Here is a 24,558-nt window from a genome sequence, read left to right on the forward strand (position 1 = left end):
AGAAAATTAGCCCCTAATAAAAATATTTTGACCTCTTTCTCTTTAAAAAGAGAAAGAAAATCTCATGGTCCTCATGAAGGGGAATCCCTCTTTGATTAAAACTCCAATAAAATATCAATCCTTAACAAAATATGACCTGAATGGAAAGTGGTATTGACCTTTGATATTTACGCATGATATCTACCCATGTTATTTTCCCATGGTATTGTAACTTAAAAAAGGCTATAAATACAAGCCTCACTTTGTAAAAAGACAGATTGGTCCTCCATAATGTAGCAGCCGAAAACTTCTTTCATTTAATAAATGTTTTCTTAAACGGTTAATGGTTATCTTCTTTATGTTTTAAGTGTGCGTATCTTGAATATTGTGTTGTTGCTTTCCTCTCCCAGTGTAGTGTTCATTGTTCAGGTCTCCTAGATCTTGGCCCCTCTCAAGATTCAGATCAATGGCATAGCAAATGGACCTCAAGATAGTTTACTTTCTTCACGAGTCATGTCACAGGAACAATAAAAGTAAATCCACTTTCTTCATATGCACGGCGACAAGTCCCATGTTTGGAACAATGCATGGGACAACCCTGTAACAAGATGGACATTATAACTTGATGACTATCCAATTTAAGATTGCAATCTCCAAATAGCTATAAGCCTAGGCACCAAATACCCTCCCATGGGTAGATGATATCTAAGTTCATCTCTGTTTGCATACTTTTACCATTGAAATTTCCATTCCATCAGAAACGTTTCTATTGTAATCCCAATTGTGAGGAGTTGGGAAGCTTCCAAATCTAGCATAAATGTCAAAAGATGAGCTCAACAAATATGACTCCTCTAGCTGCATCAAAAAGGCACTTAAAAAATACTAGTCATTTTTTGTTGTTGCCACATAGCTAAAAAGGATCTAACCACTATTAGCATCAATTATTCGTAAAACACCATCAATGCCACCTAACACTAGTGTTATTATATCTATCACTTGAGAATGCATAGAATATATCATGTTGGGGCTTACTCGTGTCTCCCACGGTGGCTTGTACATTTATAAATTCCAACTGTATGCATGGCTAGATGTTGTTCTTGAAAAAAAAAGGAAAAAACAAACAAACCTTGCCTTACCTAAAGAAAACTTATACTTGTAGCTGCAGTTGAATGTCTAAGAGATGTTATTTTTTGCCCAAAAGTTGCATCAAAGACATAAAATAACCTAAGGGGAGTACCACTGATTAAGAACTCCTCATAAACTCTGGAGAGGCAAGTCACAACACCACCATGCTTCCTGAATATATGAGAGCATTGACTCATGTACATGTCAAATATGCGAATTGTTCCATCCCCACATCCAATAACTACTTCTGGGTCTGCATAACATAAACAATGTGCATGTTGAATAGATCCATCGCGAGGACGAAGCAAATGACTATTCCTATGACGTTTCCAAATGAAAATGTCTCCTCTAACAAGCCCTACAATCTTGCTCTTGCCAAAGTCTAAGTCAACTACAAGAGCCTTATTTGGAGTTGAATATTTCACCAAACAACGAAAACTCTTCAGGCACCAAATTTGTGCTATCTAATCACAAAAACTAGTTAAAATTGATCCCATTTGCATTTGATAATGGTTCACTCCAATAGAATGTCCTTTCCAACATGAAACTTGAACATAACCATGAACCAGTGTTACTCCATGCTTTCGATTGACAAGTTGTTTGACCAAGTCCTTTGGTGGTGCTTCAGATATGAAACCTTCTTTCAAATTATTTATGAGTGAATGTCTTTGTTTACAATATGCATCACTCCATAAAGAAGATATTTGGATAATACTATACCACTGATCTGGTTATTAAGAGGGGCCAAGATCTAGGAGACCTTAACACTGAACACTACACTGGGAGAGGAAAGAAACAACACAATATTCAAGATACGCACACTAAATACATAAAGAAGATAACCATTAACCATTTAAGAAAACATTTATTAAATGAAAGAAGCTTTTAGTTGCTACATTGGGGAGGATCAATTTGTCCTTTTGCAAGGTGAGGCTTATTATTTATAACCTTTTTTTAAATTACAATACCATGGGTAGATACCATAGGTGGATACCATGGATAAATACCATGGGTCAATGCCACTTTTCATTTGGATCAATCCTCCCCCCTTAGGAAGCAATGGTCCCCATTGCATGAAGTTCCCTCTAGGGAAGACTGTGGGTTTGTGGATGACCCACAACCAAGTGTTGTTGAAGACAAGGGTTTTGCGGGGTTGACCCATAACCATGCATTTATGGATAACCCTTAACCATGATGAATACAGATATGAGGATAGAGATACCCTGTAATGCTTGTGGGCCAATTGTGATGTTGACAATGTGCAACCTAGCAAATGGACTTCAGTGGCAAGGGTTTTGTGTGATTGACCCATAATCATGATGAACGAAGATATGAGGATAAAGATACCCTCTAATGCTTATGGGCCAACTGTGATGTTGACAGTGTGCGACCTAGCAAATGGACTTCGATGGCAAGGATTTTGTGTGGTTGACCCATAACCATGGGTTTGTGGATGACCCAAAAACCATGGTGAACGAAGGTCCGAGGATGGAGATACCTTGTAATGCTTGCGGGCCAACTGTGAGACTGACAGTAAATGGCATAGAAAATGGACCTCAAGATAATTCACTTGTCAGTCTGTCAAGCAGAAATATGGTGGTTTATCTTTGTTTTTTTTGGTTCATCCATTGTAGACATAAATCCATGAACTTTAGGGGATAAAACCTCCATGAGTCCTATCGCAAGAACAATAAAAGTAAGTCCACTTTCTTCATAGGCATGGTGACAAGTGCCATGTTTGGAACAATGCATGGGACAACCCTGTAACAAGATGGACATTGTAACTTAATGACTATCCAATTTAAGATTGCAACCTCCAAACAACTGTAAGCCTAGCACCAAACACCCTCACATGGGTAGATGATATTTAAGTGCATCTTTGTTTGCATACTTTTAACATTGAACTTTCCATTCCATCGGAAACATTTGTATGGTAATCCCAATTGTGAAGAGTTGGCAAGCTTCCAAATCTGGCATAAATGTCAAAAGATGATCTCAACAGAGATGACTCCTCCAACTACACCAAAAAGGCACTTCAAAAATACTAGTCATTTTTTGTTGTTGCCACATAACTTGAAAGGATCTGACCACAATTAGAATCAATTATCCGTAAAACATCATCAATACCACCTAACACTAGTGTTAATGAATTTATCACTTGAGAAGGCATATAATATATCATGTTGGGGCTTACTCGTGTCTCCCATAGTGGCTTGTACGTCCGTAAATCCCAATTGTATGCATGGCCAAATGTTGTTCCTAAAAACAAAAACTTGAAAAGAACCTTACCAAAAGACAACTTATACCTAATCTTTGGACCATTGCTTCCAAAGGGGGGAGGGTTGATCTGAATGGAAAGTGACATTGACCCATGGTATCCACCTATGGTATCTGACCATGGTATTTACCCATGGTATTGTAACTTAAAAAAGGCTTTAAATAACAAGACTCACTTTGTAAAAGAACAGATTGGTCCTCCACAATGTGGCAGCCAAAAACTTCTTTAATTTAATAAATGTTTCCTTAAAGGTTAATAGTTATCTTCTTGATATATTCAGTGTGTGTATCTTGAATATTGTGTTGTTGCTTTCCTCTCCTAATGGAGTGTTTAGTGTTCAGCTCTCCTAGATCTTAGCCCTTCCCAAGATCCGGATCAAAAGATTACATAAGCTTCTAGCTCTATAATTAGCTTCTTGCTAGTAAAACCCTAATTACTTGTGGTCCCATGTTTCATGAGTATAATTCACCTATTGGGCCTTATAATGATACTCTTACATTAAGTAAGCACCCAATAATTATCTAATATAATTTATTAAAAAAAATGACCTCGTACATGCCACCCCTCTTCAAAATCAACATCGTCCTCAAGGTTGGAGGTGTGGAAATAGTTATAAAGTTATTGTTGGTTCCTATGGCTCATTTTTAGGCTACATATTCTTCCATTGTAATAGAGATTTAATAATAATGTGGGGGTGAAGGTTGACACTCTCTTACAACAAGTATTATGGACCCTTCATCATCCAATTCTAGAAGGTTAGTCTAAGCTCAACAATTTAGCCCCATGACCTTGTTCAAATAGGCCCATATGAATGATCAAATGGATCTTGGAGTGGGTAAGAAGAGCCAACCTATAGGCAACTTGTCCAATGGGCTAGAGAAGATTACAGGGTCCATAGAACTTTAGTATTAGCTTATGGTGGCCGTTTTGTTTTAGATAGGTCTTCTTAAGGTATGAAAAAAAAAATCTCAATCCCCTTCAATAAAAGAATGCTCATTATGATAGACATACTTTGCTTCATTTGATTTTGAGCATAAGGAAAATTATCCTTAAGTTTTCAAAGATAGTGTTGGTACTAGCAGTGGGTATAATTTCCTAGAAGTCTTCATTATTTCCCCTTCATTCCTTTGATACAATTCACTTTTCGCTACAAAATAACATATCTCATTTTTCATGTGATCCCAAAGGAAAGTGCACTTAATTAATTTGCAAGTTTTATGAAAACCAAATTGACCCAATGCAAGGGAGGAATGCAATTTCTCTAGCACACATTTTTTCAAAGAATAATTCCACACTTGGATAATGCACTATTTATAACACAAGTTATCCTACTACCAAGAATGTCCCATAAAGGAATTGGGGTCATCTTGAAGTCTTTAAATGAGTTGAGTCATTATGTCACTAGCCATCCATTCTTGTCAAGTGTCTACAAGCCAATATTGTACTAGTAAGGATAAAGAAAAGAAAGATCCCCCTTCCTCATATATTTGATACAAGGAATGCATCAAATGCCACATTCTCTTTTCCCCCTCTTGTATATGAGCTCATAATCATATGCTGTCATATTACTAATTAGTTTGTGCTGCTATGGTGAAAATAGCTTTTGTTCCATAAAATACTTCAAAATATGATGGTTTCTCTTGATCTATAAGTGCATATCAATGATATATGGGTGTCTTGATAATTTTTACCTTGTAGGTGGATTTTCACAAATTTCTATCACACATTTGTTTACTAGTGAATTCCATTGGGAACCTTTCTTGAACAAATTTGATCCCAAACCTTAGCCCAAGGAATCACATTCCAAGACGAAATCTTAGTGAAATCAAGCTAAGAGTGACATGGTAGACATTACTTCCTTTAACAATATGTGATAGGGTTCCATACAAAGGAAAACTTGTTTAGTAGGATATTTAATGGGGCTACAACTTACACTGCATAATTCTTCACAAACCTATTATAGCATCCCTTAAGTCCTAGGAAGCCACATAAGATTTTTAGAGTCCTAAGACATAACCAATCTTGCATGTCCTTGATTTTCTTCAAATACACATGCACCCAATGTGACCCAAATATTCAACTCTAGGAGTGCAAAAAGAAAATTCAATATGTTTGAGGAACAAAATGTTATCTCAAATAATTCGAATGGAATTATCGGCATGTGCCACATGTGCTTCCTAGGTCTTCATATAAATCAAGATACAATCAAAGATCTGTGTAGGAAAGATCTGAAAATATTTTTCATGAGGCTCCAAACAATGGAAAGGGAATTGGAAAGACCAAAAGGCATCACTAAAAACTCATAATGCCCTTCATGTGTGTAGAATAATGTCTTGGGAATGTTTACATTATTCATCCTGATTTGGTGATATCTTGAGTGAAGGTTTGATTTAGTGAAGAAATTGACAGCTTGTTTCTCATCAAAGAGATCAACAATAACTAAGATAAGAAATTTGTCTTTGATGGTCAAGTTATCTAGAGCACAAAAATAGGGACACATGCACCAAGTACCTTCATTCATCGATACCATGTCTAGGGATGAGTAGGGGCTAGTACTAAGATGGATGAAGTTGACCTCCAATATTTCCTAAATGATTTATTGAATGTCATTATTTAATGCAAAAGGATGCTTATATGGATACACATTTATTGGTTGATTTTTTGGAATTAGTGGAATTCCATGATCATGCTCACAATGGGGGTAATAAGCCACAATGTCTTTTGAACATATGTTGATGTTTAGTCAAGAACACCTACAAATTATGGTGAATTTCCTATGGTGAATGCTCATAATCTTTTTTTGTAAGAAAATATATTTCATTTTTTAGATCCAGAAAAACACACATAGTGGCTTGTGTTAATTTTCAGATTTTTCTATGTTGTATCAATTACTTTAGCCCAATTCAATACTTCAATTAGAAATCTTTTCAAGACCAATTAATCTTTCTTATCATAAAAAATAATTGAAGATAGAACAATAAATGTAATGACAAAGGAGACAATCAACACACATCAACAAGAGACACCAGATTTGGTTAAAGACCAACGAAAACACCACAAGGGGGAAAACCCTTTAAAATTCTTCTTCTATTAAATTGTCATAAAATGTTCAGCAGAGAGTACAATGAGCTCAATACAATATCATCCAACAAAATTATCCCAACAATGTTCAGAAATATGTTTCTAGCATCAATATAGATCAGAGACAACTTTTCTTGTTTGTGGTCAACTACGGTCAATTGTCAAATTTTAGCCCTACTTTCCAGTCGCAAGGAGGAGGAGGTATGCGAGCAATGACAACTTCTAGTCACTCCCTTGAGCCTGCAAGCCATTGACTGCAGCCGAAGATTTATTTTGTCAAGCCAGTGACTATAACCCAAAACCCTAGAAACACGTGCGAGCTTCGGGCCCTATAATCTCAGACCTTTACGAACCTCTTTCGTCGACCCAACCTCAAAACTATGCGAGCCAATCAATGAAGAAGAGAAGAAGAATATGCTTGGTGATGTCCAAATGAGCTTGAGGTCACTTGTATTTATAGACTTCCAAGGGTGACCAATTGCTTGTTAGGGCTAACCTGTCCAAATGTGCATATGTGGGCTTTTCTCCATAAGTACACTTTCTATTATCCAAATTGAGCGCTTCAATAATCAACATTGGTCCTCTCGAAAAGAGGAATCTAGTCCCATGGTTGAAATTTGTCACTGAGCTGCCAAATCGACACTCCCTCTTAGCTAGGGAGAAATTCCAACTGCATCATGTCATGTGTATCTTGTCGTCATATCATGTCCCATCTTTGCTCAACTTTATCTGCTGAAACATTCTTGAATCTAAAGAAGAAGAATCATCGGGGAGCATTAGCTACCACCCTCTATAACATCGGAGAACACATCTCAATCCAAAATAATATCAGGGAGCACATATCAACCTGAAACTACATCGAGGAGCACATCTCAACCTGGAATCTCATGGGGGAGCAACATCTTCAACCCCATATCGAGCAATAGGTGATATAGGGGAGCACATCTCAACCCATCCTATTACCCACTGATCTTCCCAATAATGACCCTCAAGAGTCATGTGGTAGAACAACTGCATCATAATCAACTTGGGTTGTACACCCCCAAGTACACTCTCAACCCGTTGGCCAAATAGGGAGTGGTAATCCCAACAAGTGCATCTTGTGGGTATGGTGCCAATTGAGGTATACTCTGCAAAGACCTAGATAGGGTAGCTAACATCTCCAACCCTATGGGTGACAGATAGGTGAGCAACATCTATGACCCTATTGTCCATAGATCCCTCAACCCTAGGAGCCCTCCATCTCAATTCCTCACCCTAGTAGCTCAGACAGGGGGGGAGAGTCGGCTCAACGTTCTCAACCAGTGATGCCCCTTATTAAGAGGGGTCACATCCATTAGTCCAACCTACTATATGAAGACCAAGATTTTCCCTTTTGGTAAAGCTTTGGTGAGAATATCTGCAGTCTGCTCATCTTTCGCCATGTGATGGAGTCTAACAGCTCCTCTCTGCACCATGTCTCGAATGAAGTGATATCAAATATCTATGTGCTTGGACTTATCATGAAATACAAAATTCTCTTCCAGACGAATCCCACTCTTGTTGTCGCAATATATCACTGTAGTGTCTAGGACCTGCTTAAATATCTCTCCAAAGAGCTTCAATCAACCCAACTTCTTTGTATCTAGCCATGCTAGTGACAATGTACTCTACCTCTGTGATACTCAATGCTACAAACTTCAGCTTCCTGCTCATCCAAGATATCATGGTAGATCCAAGGCTAAAACAACATCCATATGTACTCTTCTTATCGACAATGTTTCTTGCCCAGTCAACATCAGTGTATCCATGAAGTCAAACATCTCCGATAGAATATCTCAAACAAAGTGTGATTGTCCCATGCAAATATCTCAAAATGTGTTTGGCAGCGATCTAATGTGCATGGAGAGGCTCGGTCATAAATTGACTCAACGTATTCATTGCATAGCATATGTCTCTACGACTGTTCACTAAGAACTTCAGATACCCAATCAACTGTCTATACTTAGATGGATTCACCAAATCATATCTTGCAACTTCTCCACATAACTTCTTGAAGTTCATTTCCATGGGTGTGGGTAGGGACTTGCATTATGTCATTCCAAATCTATCTAATAGCTTCACAACCTATTTTCCTTGTGAAAGGAAAATCTCACTAGGACTTTGCCACACTTCAAGGCCCAAAAAGTAGTGCATGAGCCCAAGGTCCTTCATTTCGAATCTAGAGGCTAGCTCCCTCTTACACTTGATCATCAGGGGCTCTCTACCTGTCAAGAATAGATCTTCAACATATAAAACAAAAATCAATGACATACCTTGGACTACTTTGAAGTAGAGGTTTGGATCGACATTGCTTCTTGTGAATCCCAACTTCACCAAATAACTGTCTATTCAGGTGTACCATGCTTTGGGGGTTTTCTTCAACCCATATAATGCCTTCTTCAACCTGCAAACATGTATCTTTCAATCCTCTACTTCAAATCCCTGTAGTTGCTCAATGTACACTTCTTCTTGTAACATAGCATAGAGGAATTCCATCTTTACGTCCATCTGATGAAGGGTCCCTCCTTGACTTGCAACAAGGGAAACTATCGAACGAATGGTTGTATATCATGCCACAGGTGTAAATATATCGTCTTAATATTCTCCCTCTTCCTGGGAGAATCCTCAGGCCACGAACCTTGCCTTATATTTCTCAATGCTACCATCAACTCCATGTTTGATCTTGAATAGCCATTTTGAAGTCACCATGGATTTCCCCTTCAGTCTCGACACAACATCCCATACATCATTCTTCATAATTGATTCATATTCTTCGGCCATAGCATCTTTTCAGACTTGTTCTTTCACAACTTCTTCAAAGGTGGGAGGTTTGGTTTGAATCATAGTGCTCATGGCAGCAACATATCCTTGGTATCTGCATGGATTCTTGCTTTCTCTAAATGATCTTCGAATGGGAACTCGTCTCTCATCATCCTGTAATGTGTCACAGAGCCAAAGTGACCTCTTCCTTGCAAGAGGATCACATGGAGGAGGATCTAAGGGATCCATAGGCTCCATGGGATTATCAACAATATTTGTCTTGGATTAAGGCATGGAAGGACTATCTAAAATATCCATATCATCAGTCTTCTCAGGAGGAGGAGGTGGAGGAAGGTCCCTTTCTTTCCCAAGGGAAGCATCTTCATCGAATGTTACATCCCTGCTAATTTCAACCTTCCTTTGACCAGTAATATATATTCTAAATGCTTTACAATTTTCACAATATCCAACACACGTACCTTTTCTTCTCGTGGCTTCCATCTCATTTCTTTTGTCCTTCAGCATGTGGAAATATACGGGGCAACCAAAGATACAAAGATGGCCAACCTCGGGCTTGACACCTGTGAAGACTTCTTCAGGGGTCTTGTTATGCAATGTTTGATAAGGCACCTTGTTGTGAAAATATACGACAACATTTTTTGCTTCTCCCCAAAGGAACTTTGGCAACTTTGATCATGGAGCATGGCACGAGCAACTTCTATAATGGACCTATTCTTTCTTCCATCCACTCCATTTTTTTCGGGAGTAGAGGGAACAATTGTTTCTTTCTTGATACCTTCCTTCTTGCAAAAATCAATGAACTCCTTTGATATGTACTCTCCACCATTGTCAAACCTGAATATTTTGATTTTTTTCCTTGTTTGATTTTTGATCAAAGCTTTGAACTCCTTGAACATTTCGAAGGTTTCATCCTTGTGCTTCAAATAATATATCCACATCTTTCTTGAGAAGTCATCAATGAATCTAACATAGTAGATATGACCACCAATAGAATGCACGAGCATCAGACTACATATGTTGGAATGAATGAGATGGAGGATGTCATTTGTCTTGTTCTTGTTAGAAGAGAATGGTCCCCTTGTCTTCTTTCCACTGGCACAACCTAGACATACTCCATCATGTTGCACTTGAACCTTGGGAATCTCTGAGACAAACTTCTCCAATTTCAGAAGAGAATCATAATGTAGATGGGCCAATATTCAGTGCCATAGCTCGCTTAGATGATTAGTATCATGGACCAATGCTAGAAGAGGTCTTCTAGTAACCCTGTAGAGTCCTTCAAATCTCGATCCCAATGTAAATGCATATCTCGTAGGTGATCCAACAAACCAAGTAAGAACCTTTCCCTTGATGAAGGAAACCCTCATCCCTTTGTCTTCTAAAATGGATATTGATACCAAATTCTTCTTCAAGCCTGACACATACATTACATCATGGAGAAAAACAAATTCCCTAGAATCCAAATGAAATTTTCAAGATGACCCTCTTGAATATAATTTTTACCTCATAGGTGGATTTTCAAAAATTTCTATCACACATTTGTTTACTAGTGAATTATAATGGGAACCTTTCTTGAACAACTTTGCTCCCAAACCTTAGCCCAAGGAATCACATTCCAAGATGAAATATTAGTGAAATCAAGCTAAGAGTGACATGGTACACATTACTTCCTTTAACAATATGTGATAGGATTCCATACAAAGGAAATCTTGTTTAGTAGGGTATTTAATGGGGCTACAACTCACCTTGCATAGTTCTTCACAAACCTATTATAGCATCCCTTAAGTCCTAAGAAGCCACATAAGCTTTTTAGAGTCCTAAGACATAACCAATCTTGTGTTTCCTTGATTTTCTTTGAATACACGTGCACCCAGTGTGACCCAAATATTCCACTTTAGGAGTGCAAAAAGAAAATTCAATATGTTTGAGAACACAATGTTATCCCAAAGAAGTTGAATGGATTTATCGACATGTGCCACATGTGCTTCCTATGTCTTCTCATAAATCAAGATACAATCAAAGATCTATGTAGGAAATATCTGAATAACATTTTCGTGAGGCTCTAAACAATGGAAAGGGAATTGGAAAGACCAAAAGGCATCACTAAAAAATCATAATGCCCTTCATGTATGTAGAACATTGTCTTGGGAATGTCTACATCATTCGTCCTAATTTCGTGATATCTTGAGCGAAGGTATGATTTAGTGAAGATATTGGCATCTTGTTGCTCATCCAAGATATCTACAATAACTATGATAAGAAATTTGTCTTTGATGGTCAAGTTTTTTAGACCACAAAAATAGGGACACCTACACCAAGTACCTTCATTCATCGATACCATGACTAGGGATGAGTAGGGGCTAGTACTAAAATGGATGAAGTTGACCTCCAACATTTCCTAAATGATTTGTTCAATGTCATTATTTTATGAAAAAGGGTGCTTATATGGATGCACAATTATTTGTTGATTTCTTGGAATTAGTGGAGTTCCATGATCATGCTCACAATGGGAGTAATAAGCCACAATGTCTTTTGAACATATGTTGATGTTTAGTCAAGACCAACTACAAATTATGGTGAATTTCCTATGTTGAATGTTCATAATTTATTTCATAAGCAAATATATTTCATTTCTTAGATCTAGAAAAAATACACATAATGGCTTGCCACTAGGAAAACTAGACTAGTGCCAAAACCAAAGTATTTTTAGCATCCAAAAATTTCTAATGTTTTGAAAATTCAAAACTAAGAAACTATTTTTGTGAGGCTTGTGACCTTCTAAAATAACTATTAACCAAAAGTTGAAATATCATAAATGAAAATGAGCAAAAGGAGAGAGCACTTAAGCTATCATCTAATCTTGGGGGAGTATGATTCTTCCACAATAATCGGTTCTTCGCTTCTCCTTGGTGAGTAACTTGGATATGGAGGGAATACCCAAATGTGCTTCTATATGCTACAACCAGCTATCCATCCCTCACACTATAAGTTGAATCTTGTCAAATATCAGTACGATCTCCCCTCGTACCGCATTCCAATCGACAAAGAATTGTCCCAACAACATTTTGAGATGCCACTATATGTTAATTGTGTACACATACTAGTTCAATCTCCCTCTAGTGTGCTTAACATCTTGAACCCAATTCACAATTTTGTTGGATACTTCTATATCTGAAATGAAACCCCGCCTTCCAATTATCTCCCTCTCAGTATTGCCAATTTCCTCTTGCACCTGTAGTTGCATGTTGGCCCTATAACAACCAACCAAAGAATTTCCCCATTGTTGGGAAAGAGTATTCCCCATTTCCTTGTAGTAGCCCACCCCACACCTAACTCTTTGCACGCTTTTTAGGCATTGTAACATGTAGACTAACACCCAGATAGAAAACTTGTTGTGAAGAGATGCTAACAAGAGAGGTAAGTGGACTGAAAGTTGAAATTGGAAAGGACATTGAAGAGAAGAAAAGAAACTCATTCAGTGGTCGAGCCTCATGCCGAACTTTCACCCAAGAGCCAAAATATTGACCAGAGGAGCTCCAGTGGCTATGTGGTTGCATAACCAGGGGATGGTGATGAAAATTCTAAGGAGGAGTAGGTCAGGGAGAGAGAAGGTTGACAAAAATTGAAAGCAACAATAAATTAGGATCAACACTTGCTTAAGAAGGAAATAACTAAGTGAAACTAGCTCAAGTGATGGAGGAGTGGATTTAAAAGAGTGTTCCTCTCCTTTCATCCCTAAACTTTGAGAGTGGAAGCTAGAGGCCATGAATGGTAAACTTTTTCTAGTCTCTTCAAAACTTGTTCCAAGGTCCCCCCCCTAGCACATGCAAATAACTCTAGTACTTGGGCTTGGTATACTTTAACTCGTGTGATGAATATTTCGCATGAAAAAATGAGGTTGTAATAACTTCAAATGTTGCACCTGCGATTCTTTGTTATCAATGTTTACCATTGTATTAATAACCCATCTTTGCAACATTAAACACTACTTGCTGCCTTGATCACCCAAGGTCATAGTTTGGTGTGTAGAGACAATGTTTTGCATGTGGAAAAGATCGTTGATTTATGCGACGGGGGGCGTTGTGCCATGCATGCCAACAATTATCCTTGGTAGGGTGGTGAGCATGTGCAACACACCGACCCTCCCCCCCACCCAACAACCCCAACTATCCCCTCTTTATCACCCCATCTGAGGAGGGGATACTCATAACTTGGATGATGCTAAATTGGGAAATAATGTTCATTGGCATTTTTTGAAATTATTTTCCATATTTCTGTATTCAAGCTTATGTGATCCATGATGAATTGAGAAAAGTCTTTCGGTAGAAATCACATAAGAAAATTTTTTGGCTGATGGTTTCGAACCAACAAGTGTGGTTCATCATCAAGACCAGATGAAGACGCAGACCATGGCAAAGGCTTAAATAGAGAGCAATGTAGAGACAAAATTTCAAGTAACAACTATATTTCAACAATAATATTTAAATTATGATATTAATTTATTAATATATTAAAAACAAATATTATTAAGTAATGGTTATATTAAATGACTAGTTTTTGAAAAATAATATTTAAATAATGATATTAGTTTATTAATTTATTAAAAATATTAATAGGTAACGACTATATTAAATGGCTAGTTTTTGAAAAATAATATTTAAATAATGATATTAGTTTATTAATTTATTAAAAAATATTAATAAGTAATGACTATATTAAACGGCTAGTTTTTGAAAAATAATATTTAAATTAATTTATTAAAACCAAATATTACTAGTTTTTGAAAAATAATATTTAAATTATGATATTAGTTTATTAATTTATTAAAAACAAATATTAATAAGTAACCGCTATATTAAACAACTAGTTTTTGAGAAATAATATTTAAATTAATTTTAAAAAAATAAATCAAAGTCAAACTCTAAACAAGGAGGGAAGTCAAAAATTATAAAAACGAGTCAAGACCCTAATCGAGACAAGATCATTTGATAAATAAAATAATTAATGGAAATAAAATAAACTAAATTAAAAATAATTAATGGAAAAATAAATAAAATAAAACAAATATATACACAAGTCAAAAGAAGTAAATGAATAATTGAATATATATATATATATATTCAAAGAAAAGTAATCAATAAATAAAACATGGTCAACAATAAAATATGGGGCTGAGGCCCATTAAACAAATAACAAAAATACTAAAAGGAGTTAAGAACGAATAGGATGATAAAATACATAAAAACATGAAGGATCAAGAAAATAAACTCTAATGAAGAATAAATCAACAACAAATACTATAAAAATGACACCAATACCTACATAGATAAACAAACAAACAAAATAAATCCAAAAAAGAAGCCTAAAAAACTAGGAGGACAGGACAGGGACCCAACTTCTACTAATATTCCAACCATCATCTCTATTCAAATTATTGGGTTTTTTTTCAATTTTTAGGGCCTCCCTCAATTTACGATGATGGAAATGACTAACCCTAGCAACGACTTGGGCCTCCTCAATGCAGATGTGATGCTTAGATTTATCTGCATGCTCTGCCAAAGCAGAGGAGCGGGTCCTGCCATGCTTGATGTCAGCAGCATGCTCACGAATCCTTTGATTAATTGAGCGACTAGTCTCACCAATGTAGGGAGTCCCACAAGAGCATGGGATAACGTAAACACCCTTCATATTCTTGGGGTCCACTGGGTCTTTTACAGATCTAAGGGAGCTCCGGATGGTATTTAAAGGCCTAAAGGTTGAAGCCACCTTATGCTTCCTTAGGATCCTCGCAATCTTGTCAATGGTCCCTTGGATAAAAGGAAGATGAACACCAGAAAATCGATCCTTGGTATCTTTCTTAGCACTAGGACCTTTTTTAGCTCTGAGGAAAGCCTTAGTACATTGGTGTCGACTATACCCATTATTAAAGAAAGCACTTAGGAGATGTGCTTTTTATTAATTGAGATGGTTGTTATCAGAAAATCTTAAAGCTCTAGTCGCTAAGGTGTTGAGAACACCAAGCTTTTGAGCTGGGACATGATGAGAATTAACATGAAGATATTGTTCCATATGAGTTTTCTTAAAAAACTAGCCGTTTAATATAGCCGTTACTTATTAATATTTTTTAATAAATTAATAAACTAATATCATTATTTAAATATTGTTTTTCAAAAACTAGTAATATTTGGTTTTAATAAATTAATTTAAATATTATTTTTCAAAAACTAGTCATTTAATACAGCCGTTACCTATTAATATTTTTAATAAATTAATAAACTAATATCATCATTTAAATATTGTTTTTCAAAAACTAAACGTTTAATATAACCGTTTCTTAATAATATTTGTTTTTACTATATTAATAAATTAATATCATAATTTAAATATTATTGTTCAAATATAGTCATTACTTGAAATTATGTCTCTACATTGCTCTCTATTTAAGCCTTTGCCATGGTCTGCCTCTTCATTTGGTCCTGATGATGAACCACACTTGTTGGTTCGAAACGCGTCGGCCAAAATTTGTCTTATGTGATTTCTACCAAAAGAATTTCATTAATTTATTTTCCAAATGTTGAGAGACGATAATTTTTTGGGATCTTGACTTAAGGCCATTGAGCCAATGCTTATATCCCTCCTAACTAAGGCTCATGTATAACTTCTTGAAATCCATGGTAATTAGACACAATTTTCTTAATCATTTGGATCTTAACAAAACATCATAGCCATCCATTTCAATAGCAAATGTTTGGGATTTGAGTTTATAGTCTCCTTGAATTCTTGCACTTGCCACAACATGTCATCAAGCCCTCATTATCTATCATAATTTTTAAATTATGCATGACATAGACATAACAAGGGGTTTCCTTAGACAATCATCTATATATTCTTGATGTACCCAACCATCTTCAAGGTCTAGGGTGTGGGAATTTCTAAATAAACATGGAGGGAAACTTGGAGTTTCTCATAAGGAGGCTCTAGGGTGGTTTCTTCTTGAGGAGAGTGTAGTAGTCTATAACTCTATCTTTAAAATGGATTCCTTAGAATTTTCCTTAGGCATATTAGATTGGGTCACATCAATTTGGTGGAGGAGTCAACCCCTTCCCATTATATGAGTGGATCCAACCACTGCTTACTTGGGTATACAATGGAAAGGAGAGACTATACATTGGTATTGACGTCAATAATCTCAACTTTCATGCCCACAAGTTTTTTTTACATGTTTTAAATGTCTATTTTCATATCATCTATCTTAGAGACTTTGTTTGAGAACCCTAAAATCTAGTTTTCCAACCCGGTGAGCTTCTTCTCCATGGAAATGCATCAAGTACCATGGGGCCTTAGTTTCCACCATAAGTGTAGTTTGAGAATTATACCAATACAATAATATAATTTCAAGGACTTTGATGAGATAGGTCACTAACAATAGTATGGTCATGTCCACTAAAAATGTTTGTAGGGTCCTAAGGACAAAGGATTGTAAAGTGCGATAGATTTATCATATACTTAAGGGTTCTAAAAAATAATACTCGGAAGAATATTTTACAACATAAACTAAGGAAAATATACCATACCATTGGTCATTGATCCATAAATAGTAGGCCTATGGTCCATTTGTCTCATTAATAATGATACTCTACTTAAATAAATTTAATGTCTATGTTCTCTACATTCACCAGTGTTTTGATGGTGCTAAGATCAAACCTCTATGCATGAATGCGATTCTCTACTTTTGAGAAGGATTACACTACTATTTACATGCCAATAAATAAAGCATTCTATGCTCAATACAAGCATTCTTATAAATATCTAAGTGCACTCTATTGAAATTACTTGCAATCAATCAAACTCAAACAAAATGTGAATTCCAAATAACATACTTTACATTATTTTTAGATGAGAAATTACAACATTCTAGATAACAACATATATACTATAGAATACCTTGGGTGGGGGAATTTTAGGGTGATTCAATATGGGTAAATGCTTCACAATTTTTATAGCATACAAATAGTTATATTCACCCAACAACCAATTTAAGAACTAATTGTCATATAGTTGATTTCCAAAACCATGCATCAATATTTTTTCCTTTCCAAAGATACAATAAATAGTTGATTGGAGACAACAAAGGAAGAAACAACAATAAAAGTGTTTAGTAGACTAATGAAGCTAGTGATCATGTAAACACATACTTAGTTGTAGGCGCTAGTTTCCATAGAGATTACTCACTAGAATAAACCTAATTAACAAAGTTGTGTTGGTAATTAGCAAACCCGATAGAAATTACCCATTGATGTTTTCAATTTAGATTAATCAAGATAAATTGGGTATGAGCATTGGGAAAATCAAGTCACCAAGCCATTTATTCCTCTTTGGATATAACAAATAATCCAAGAGAACAACAAATACTATCATAAAATCATTGTAAGGGCATATGCAATTTATAATCAACAACCAACGAGGGAAAATTTTACGGGCTAATATTCATAGGTGAGCTAATTTTCCATGTTTTTTCAAACAAAAAGATTTGCCAATTTCCATTTTTTCTAAAAAGAATTCGCCAAAATTTTATAGTATAAAATTATTTTTCCATAGAAATCGCCAAATTTTATAGAGAATATATAAAATCATTAGAAATTTGCCAATACTTTTACAAAAATATCGCCAAACATTTTATAGTTTTACATATTAAGGACTAGTAAGATTCCCAAGGTTTCTAAACTTTTACATAACTTTCGATCCTTAAATTTTTATCAGCAAGTAGTTGATTTGAATACTATATCTGACGGGCTAACAAAATGGTGAAATGTAGGTGTTGTAGCATGTGGTTACACAACATGTGGACAATTAATTACTTAGCTACCAAACTAATCCAAAAGTGTTATAACCAAGGGGTAAATACCAATGATTCAAGCAAATTACAATGCTGGTTTTCCTAATGGTTTAATGCTTGAGGGGTTGACATGGTAACGTATAATGCATGCTAGTGCACTTAACAAAAAATGAGTTGTAGCATAACATCCAATAATATGTAATTAAAAATGAGCTTTGACATTCAAACAAGTGTATTGCTTAATCACAATTATCTAGTAATAAATACAACCCAACAATAAGATTTCACTCTCACTCACTAGCAAAAATTTCAAATGGCTTTAGCTTAGAGATGGGCCATCAATCTTCAAGCAACCTCCTTCTTCCCAACCCCTCATGCTTTGCTACTATCCTTCTTTTTCATTCCTCTCAAGTTTCCTTTTCTTGAATTCCCTTCTTAACCATAACCTTCATATTTAATGGGGTACCTTAGAAGGCCAATCATCACAATGGTCATTTTCATCTTCCAAGTAAGAAGAATTTGTTGGCCTTTCACTCAACTTTTCCAAAAAAATTAAGTGCTTACTACAATGTTTACAAAAGAGATTTAATAAGGATCCACTTTGGATAAAACCTTCCTATTGGCAATCACTTGGTACCCAAAATATGTAACTCCCTTTGATCTTCTTTGTTTGTACATATATGTGCCTACCTCTTCTGCTATTATAAAGCAATCTCTGGTAGATATCCAAGAATGGGAACCTTTATTGCTAGAAAAAGGATAAGAGATGAATAAGGGACACTTTTGTCATGAGCATATTTTCCATCTCATGGCTATAGGTGACATTCTCTACTACAATAGGTCATTGGACAACCACTTCTCCTTTGGCTACATGTGCAAACAACTCCTCTTTGCCCTTGACGTTGAATCTTTGAACTTTCTTCTTGTTCATTTGGTTCTTGAGATGGAATTTTGGGTGAAGCCTCCAACATTTGGGCTCCAAATTTCCATTCAACTTGTATTATCAACAATAACTCTTGCATGAGCTACTTAGCCTTCTAGGGTGCAAAACAATTTCTATCTTTGTGACCTATCTTCTTGCAATATAAATAAACCAAATATATCATGCCATAGATTTTCAATTTGTGATGATGCTAGTTTATGTGGTTGCTTGGTCCCTCAAGTGTTCAAGAATATTTGGGTGGTAGAATCACCCCTTTACTACCCTCTTCCAAGTCATTACAAATAAATTTTATTACCCTATTTCTTACTACATATCTAATTTCCTTTTCCTCCATGGGAATGGCTTCTTCTCCAAATTCTCTTTCCTTGACAAAGGTGGTTTGAGTTGAACTTGTGCTTCCATATTGTCCACTTAATCTTATGCTTTCATTCTTAGATGCCCATTGAGCTACAATGGGGATCACAATCCCCTGACATTTCTTGCCCATTCCTTTTCTTAAATAACTTAAAATTGATACCTCTAGTATTCTTATAAAAAAACGCTAAAAATATTTTGAGGAAGGACATTCGAAGGAAAGTTAACCATGTTTGAATTCATCATGGTGCTAGCTTCATGGTGGAAACAAAAAAGGTTTGTTTGGTCTCTTGGATAGCTACTTGTAACTTCCTCAATGTCTCTTTCTTTGCTACTAGATACTGATATGGTTGATTAGTCATTTTAGTGAGCCTCTCCTCTTATCATTTTATGGTTGGTTCGCTATAATATGTTTTTTTTAATTATTATTGTCCTCATGGTGGTCCAATAATACTAGTGTTTGGCAAGTTCCCTTTCCATCTTATCTACTTTATACCTAGAAATATTAACTTCCCTCTTGAATACACTTGTTGAAGTCTCTCAATTCTTCCATCCTCTCTCTTTTCAAATCTTGTCCCATGGTCGTTGCTTCAAGGTCTTTGACAAACCTACTCTAAGACCAATATAATATGTAAAAATAGTAGGCCTGTGACATGTCCATATCATCAATATGGATATTCTATTGAAATAGAATTCAATTTCTTTGTTCTCAGACATTCACCAATAATTTGTGAATGTTGGGATCAAACCTTTGTGTATGTAATTCCTTGTTTTTTAGTTGAATTACACTATTGTTCGCAAACATTCACCAATAATTTGTGAATGCTGATATCGAACCTTTGTGTATGAATGTAATTCTTTGTTTCTTAGTCAGATTACACTATTATTCACATATCAATTTGCTGATAAATAAGGCATTCTATGTGTTGGGCAACGGATCCCCCCAAAGTATGTTTTTTGGGGCTTGAAGCTCGGATTTTGGTCAAGTAATGTAAAGACCCCGCGAAATATGGGCACAGAGCGTGAGAGTCTAGGGTTGTCCACCCTAAAATAATGTAGTTTAATGTAAAGTGTGTCGGCCTACCCAGGGTCCGCAGACCATGGGATTGTATAAATAGAGCAAGGCTCTAAGTGTAAAAGAAGTCTTAATTGGGAGAAGTATTATGTTCTTTGGGATGATGAATTAGCTCTGAGTCTGTAAGTCCGAGTCTTGGGTTGTAGTAGTAGGAAGAGGCTCTGCAGCTATGTGCATAGAGGCCTGGTAGAGTCCGCAGCTATGTGCGCGGACCCTTGCAGCTGAGTGCGCAGGGCAGAGTTGGGATTGTATTTGAACAGAGGATTAATAAAAGATAAGTTGATTCTAAAATACTATGTGTTCATGTTTCTGTTATGTTTATGCATCTCTTTATAGTTTTATGATTGCGCACACTTGCTATGAATGTTGAATGGTTAATGAGAATATTGGGTACACACAATTAATTTAAGATCTATAATAATAGCCCAGTAAGGATAAAGGATCTAGACAGCACCTCTTCGTGCTCTTTACAGAGTTGTGCGGAAGTAGTCGCACAAGCTGCGAAGGACATATGGTTGCGCGGAGCAGCGTAGGTGCGCGGGTTCGGTTCACGAACTTCCTAGACTTCATCAAGACATCCCTAGGGTGCGGAAACCTGGTTCTAGCACCCTCCCATACTACCTCGAGTGAGACCTTAGTCTGCGCACCGCGGACTGTTGCCGAAAGGGCCGGTAGTTTCGGGATTTGTTTGGCTAAATCACTTTTGAACTTAGGTCAGGCCCCAACAAGCCAACAAATGGTTCCGTTGCTGGGACTGGGATCTACCTAAGGGATGTTTGATGTCGTGCCATTGGAACCCAACAAAGAAGGAAATTAAAGAGTGGTTGTAGAAGAAGCTTCACGAGTTCATGACACAGGAAAACAGAACTCCGCAGATATCTGAGAAAAGGTGGCTGGATCGCTACGTATATTCGAAAATCCACGAGATCTTCTTTTCATCCTTCCCTTCTGAACTGTATGAGTGGATTGCGAGGTTAGTCGACAGCCAGGGAAGGTATAAGCTCGACCAACCGATAGTGTGGACTCCAGAATTAGTGCACAGACTAGAGGCATCAGAAGATAAGATCGCGCGAGCTGTGGACCATTGGCTTGACCGGATAATAGGGGGGTTTATCACTGAATTTGCGATAGACATGACCGTGAGCTACAGCGAAGTAGAAAGACATTTCCTCAAGGGACCGCGAGGTAAGTACATTAAATCTCTGAATACCTGGATTAAGATGCTGTTATGTGAAAAACGGGTGATGCGAATACATTAATGTTTGGAACGACGCGGAGTGGAAAGATCTATAGAGGTAGCGGGGAATTAGGAAACAGTCCCTTGATTTCACCTTCACGAGAGAGCGAGGAAGAGCTCACTCGGGTCTCTCCGAGAAGTGCGGTCAGTTTGATAAGGCAACACATTCCACAGTTACCACCTCCACTTACACCACCACCCGCATCACCTCCTTCACCTCCATCTTCACCCCCCCACCTCCACCAAACCTGCAGTTTAGCATGGCGAGTGCAATCAAGCTACCCGTATCCAGAGGAGTAGGGAATGAGGATCCAAATCAATTCTAGTTCGTGGTAAGAGCAGTGTGGGAAGCACAAGGGGTTATGGACGACAACATTAAGAAGGCTACATTGGTGAGTGCACTGTAGGATCGCGCGTTGACATGGTATATCAAGCACTCTAATGATCACCCAAATGCAGGAATAACAGAGATCCAGAATGCGCTGAACAGAGAATTTAGCCGGCCGAAATCAGAGACACAGTTAATCATCGATTTAAAGAGATCGCGATGCTTCCAGGCGAGACCCCCTGGGATCTAGATCAATGGCTGAAGAGTATGATCCATGAGGCTAATATGACGCTAACGGATGCGCAGCACCACACATGGTTTGTGGCATCTTTGACACCACACCTGAGGATGACACTGTCACAGCAGAAGCTTTCAACCCAGGCCAAAGCATTGGAAATGGCGATGAGGTTGCATGAGACACCGATACAGGATCCAGGGTTGGGAGTTCATCAAATCCACGCGCAACTACAGAATCTTTGCCTAGAAATGCAGAGCTTGAAGCAGGATAGGGCACCACGGCTGGAGGTGCACGATGAAGTGTGGCGCATAAAATGCAAAGGCTAGGGCCATGACAAAGACCACTGTCCAGTATTCGCGAATTGCTTGGCAGGAGGGGGGCCAATGCCGTTGAGACCAGAAGCACAGGCAGGGTCGAGTGCAGCACTCGCACTATGGTGCGGAATCTGTCAGATAGGGGGAAAGCACAACGGATAACTATCATTTGTTACAGAAGTATACACAGACTCCCCAATAGTTGTTTTGTAATTTCTGCAGGTCAGTAGGTCACGATGAGCATACTTGTCGCAGTTACGAGTTAATGATGGATTAGACCCCAGCCTATAGAATGCAGATAGAAACGCGAGGCCTCGACCCAGCCGCGGGGATGGAGCGCGCTGGATTTCGGGGGCGAGGTCAAGGACGAGGAGGAATGGGGCCAGGAAGGGGCCGTAGACAGTTAATCTGTTACAATTGTGGAGGACCAGGGCACTACGCCCGTGATTGTACCAACCCAATGAGAGTATACTGTTCATACTGTGCTCAGTTTGATCATGAAATGGTAGATTTTCCTACATTGATCGCATAGATGCCCGAAAAATGGGTACTCTAGCCTACTCCGACTTAGAATATCCAAATGATGAGGTCTAAACTGTTCGAAGAAGACCCAAATGTGAACATAGTCCTCAAAAGCAGTGCGACCATAGGGGAGGATAAGGGGAAGAAACCCGAGGAAGACACATGGGTTCGTGAGGCTCCTATAAAGGAACCTTAGTTTGACCTAGAATGCACAAAGGAGATGTTCATGGAAGGTAAGAAGAGCTTCGCGGAGGCCTCTACTTTAGGTAGTAAGGATCAACCAGAGCCAGGGATGGAGCCTTCTATGCTTACTACCTTTTTAGAGACATGCATGAAACTGCTGCGTAACAATAAGGCAGTTAAGGGACTACAGGAGTTGATCACTAGGTGCGCAGGGTTCAAGGAACCGCGCGTAGTCCGGAAATTGGGGAAGCATACATTGTGCACCGGGAGGGAAATGAGATTGACGACATAGATTGGCGAATATGAAATGGACTAGGTAATCCTAGACCTGGGTTCGGATGCGAATGTGTTACCAAAACAGACATGGGAACACATGGGCAGGCCCACGTTACAGTGGTCCCCTATTCAATTGCGAATGGCGAACCAACAAAAGATTTTGCCCATGGGGAGGTTGCAAGGGGTAACAGTTGATATCGAAGGCGTGAGCACGCAAAAGGACTTTGAAGTGATAGAGATTGTTGATGACAACAATCCTTACCTTGCGTTGCTAGGGATAGACTGGGCCACCGATATGAATGGAGTTATCAACCTGAAGAAGCGGAAGATGATCTTCGAGAAAAAGTCCCTACGTCGAGGGAGTGTATTACACTGAACTAGTGCGCGACAACGAAAGCGACGATGAGCTAGATTGTATTTACCAGATAACGACGCAAGACCAGGATCGGGTGAACCCGACTACAGATGGGAGAATCTCATGGGAGCGCGACAGTTCTTGTACTTTGGATTTAGATGAAGTAGAATGCTGGCAGAACCAGTTGCACGAAGTGACAACATTGAATTGCAACATGATGATTAGATCACTGTGGTGCGTGATGACAGAAGCAAGGGAACTACCAACATATGATGGGGTAGCAGCGGTGGATGAATTCTTAGACAAATTTGAAAGTGCAGTACCGGAACAGCAGCGGTACGGTGCACTGGAATGGGCATTGTGTGCAACAATGGCACGATGGTGGAGTACACATCAGAAGACCATTGGAAACTGGTGCAAATGCAGGAGACCGATGTGCTTACGATTTGGAAGCCCCCAACGTCGAATGCGAGCTAGGCAGCCAAGACGAAGCAGTTTGCACGCCCACCTGTGTCGATGGGTGCAGAAGTGTGCTGTGCAAGCACATCCCAAACTACGGATCGAAAATCAAAACCAGACGCGACAGCAGGGAAAGCGACGCGCACCACAAATATTCCACGTCGAAGCATTCA

At 37.9% G+C, this 24,558-nt stretch overlaps 1 protein-coding gene and 1 pseudogene across 1 annotated transcript in view; one reads left to right on the top strand and one right to left on the bottom strand.

Moving 5' to 3' along the window:
• The window catches only part of LOC149191440 (aldehyde dehydrogenase 1-like), a 91,678-nt gene that overhangs the window by 21,419 nt on the left and 45,701 nt on the right, over positions 1-24,558 (top strand). The gene's annotated exons all lie outside the window — the stretch shown is intronic.
• On the bottom strand, positions 862-24,555 carry LOC149191441 (F-box/WD-40 repeat-containing protein At3g52030-like; annotated as a pseudogene).

The sequence above is a fragment of the Pinus tabuliformis genome, chromosome 2_2 (assembly GCF_031772625.1).
Source record: "Pinus tabuliformis cultivar Carrire ecotype Pingquan chromosome 2_2, CPIR1, whole genome shotgun sequence".
Classification (NCBI taxonomy): domain Eukaryota; kingdom Viridiplantae; phylum Streptophyta; class Pinopsida; order Pinales; family Pinaceae; genus Pinus; species Pinus tabuliformis.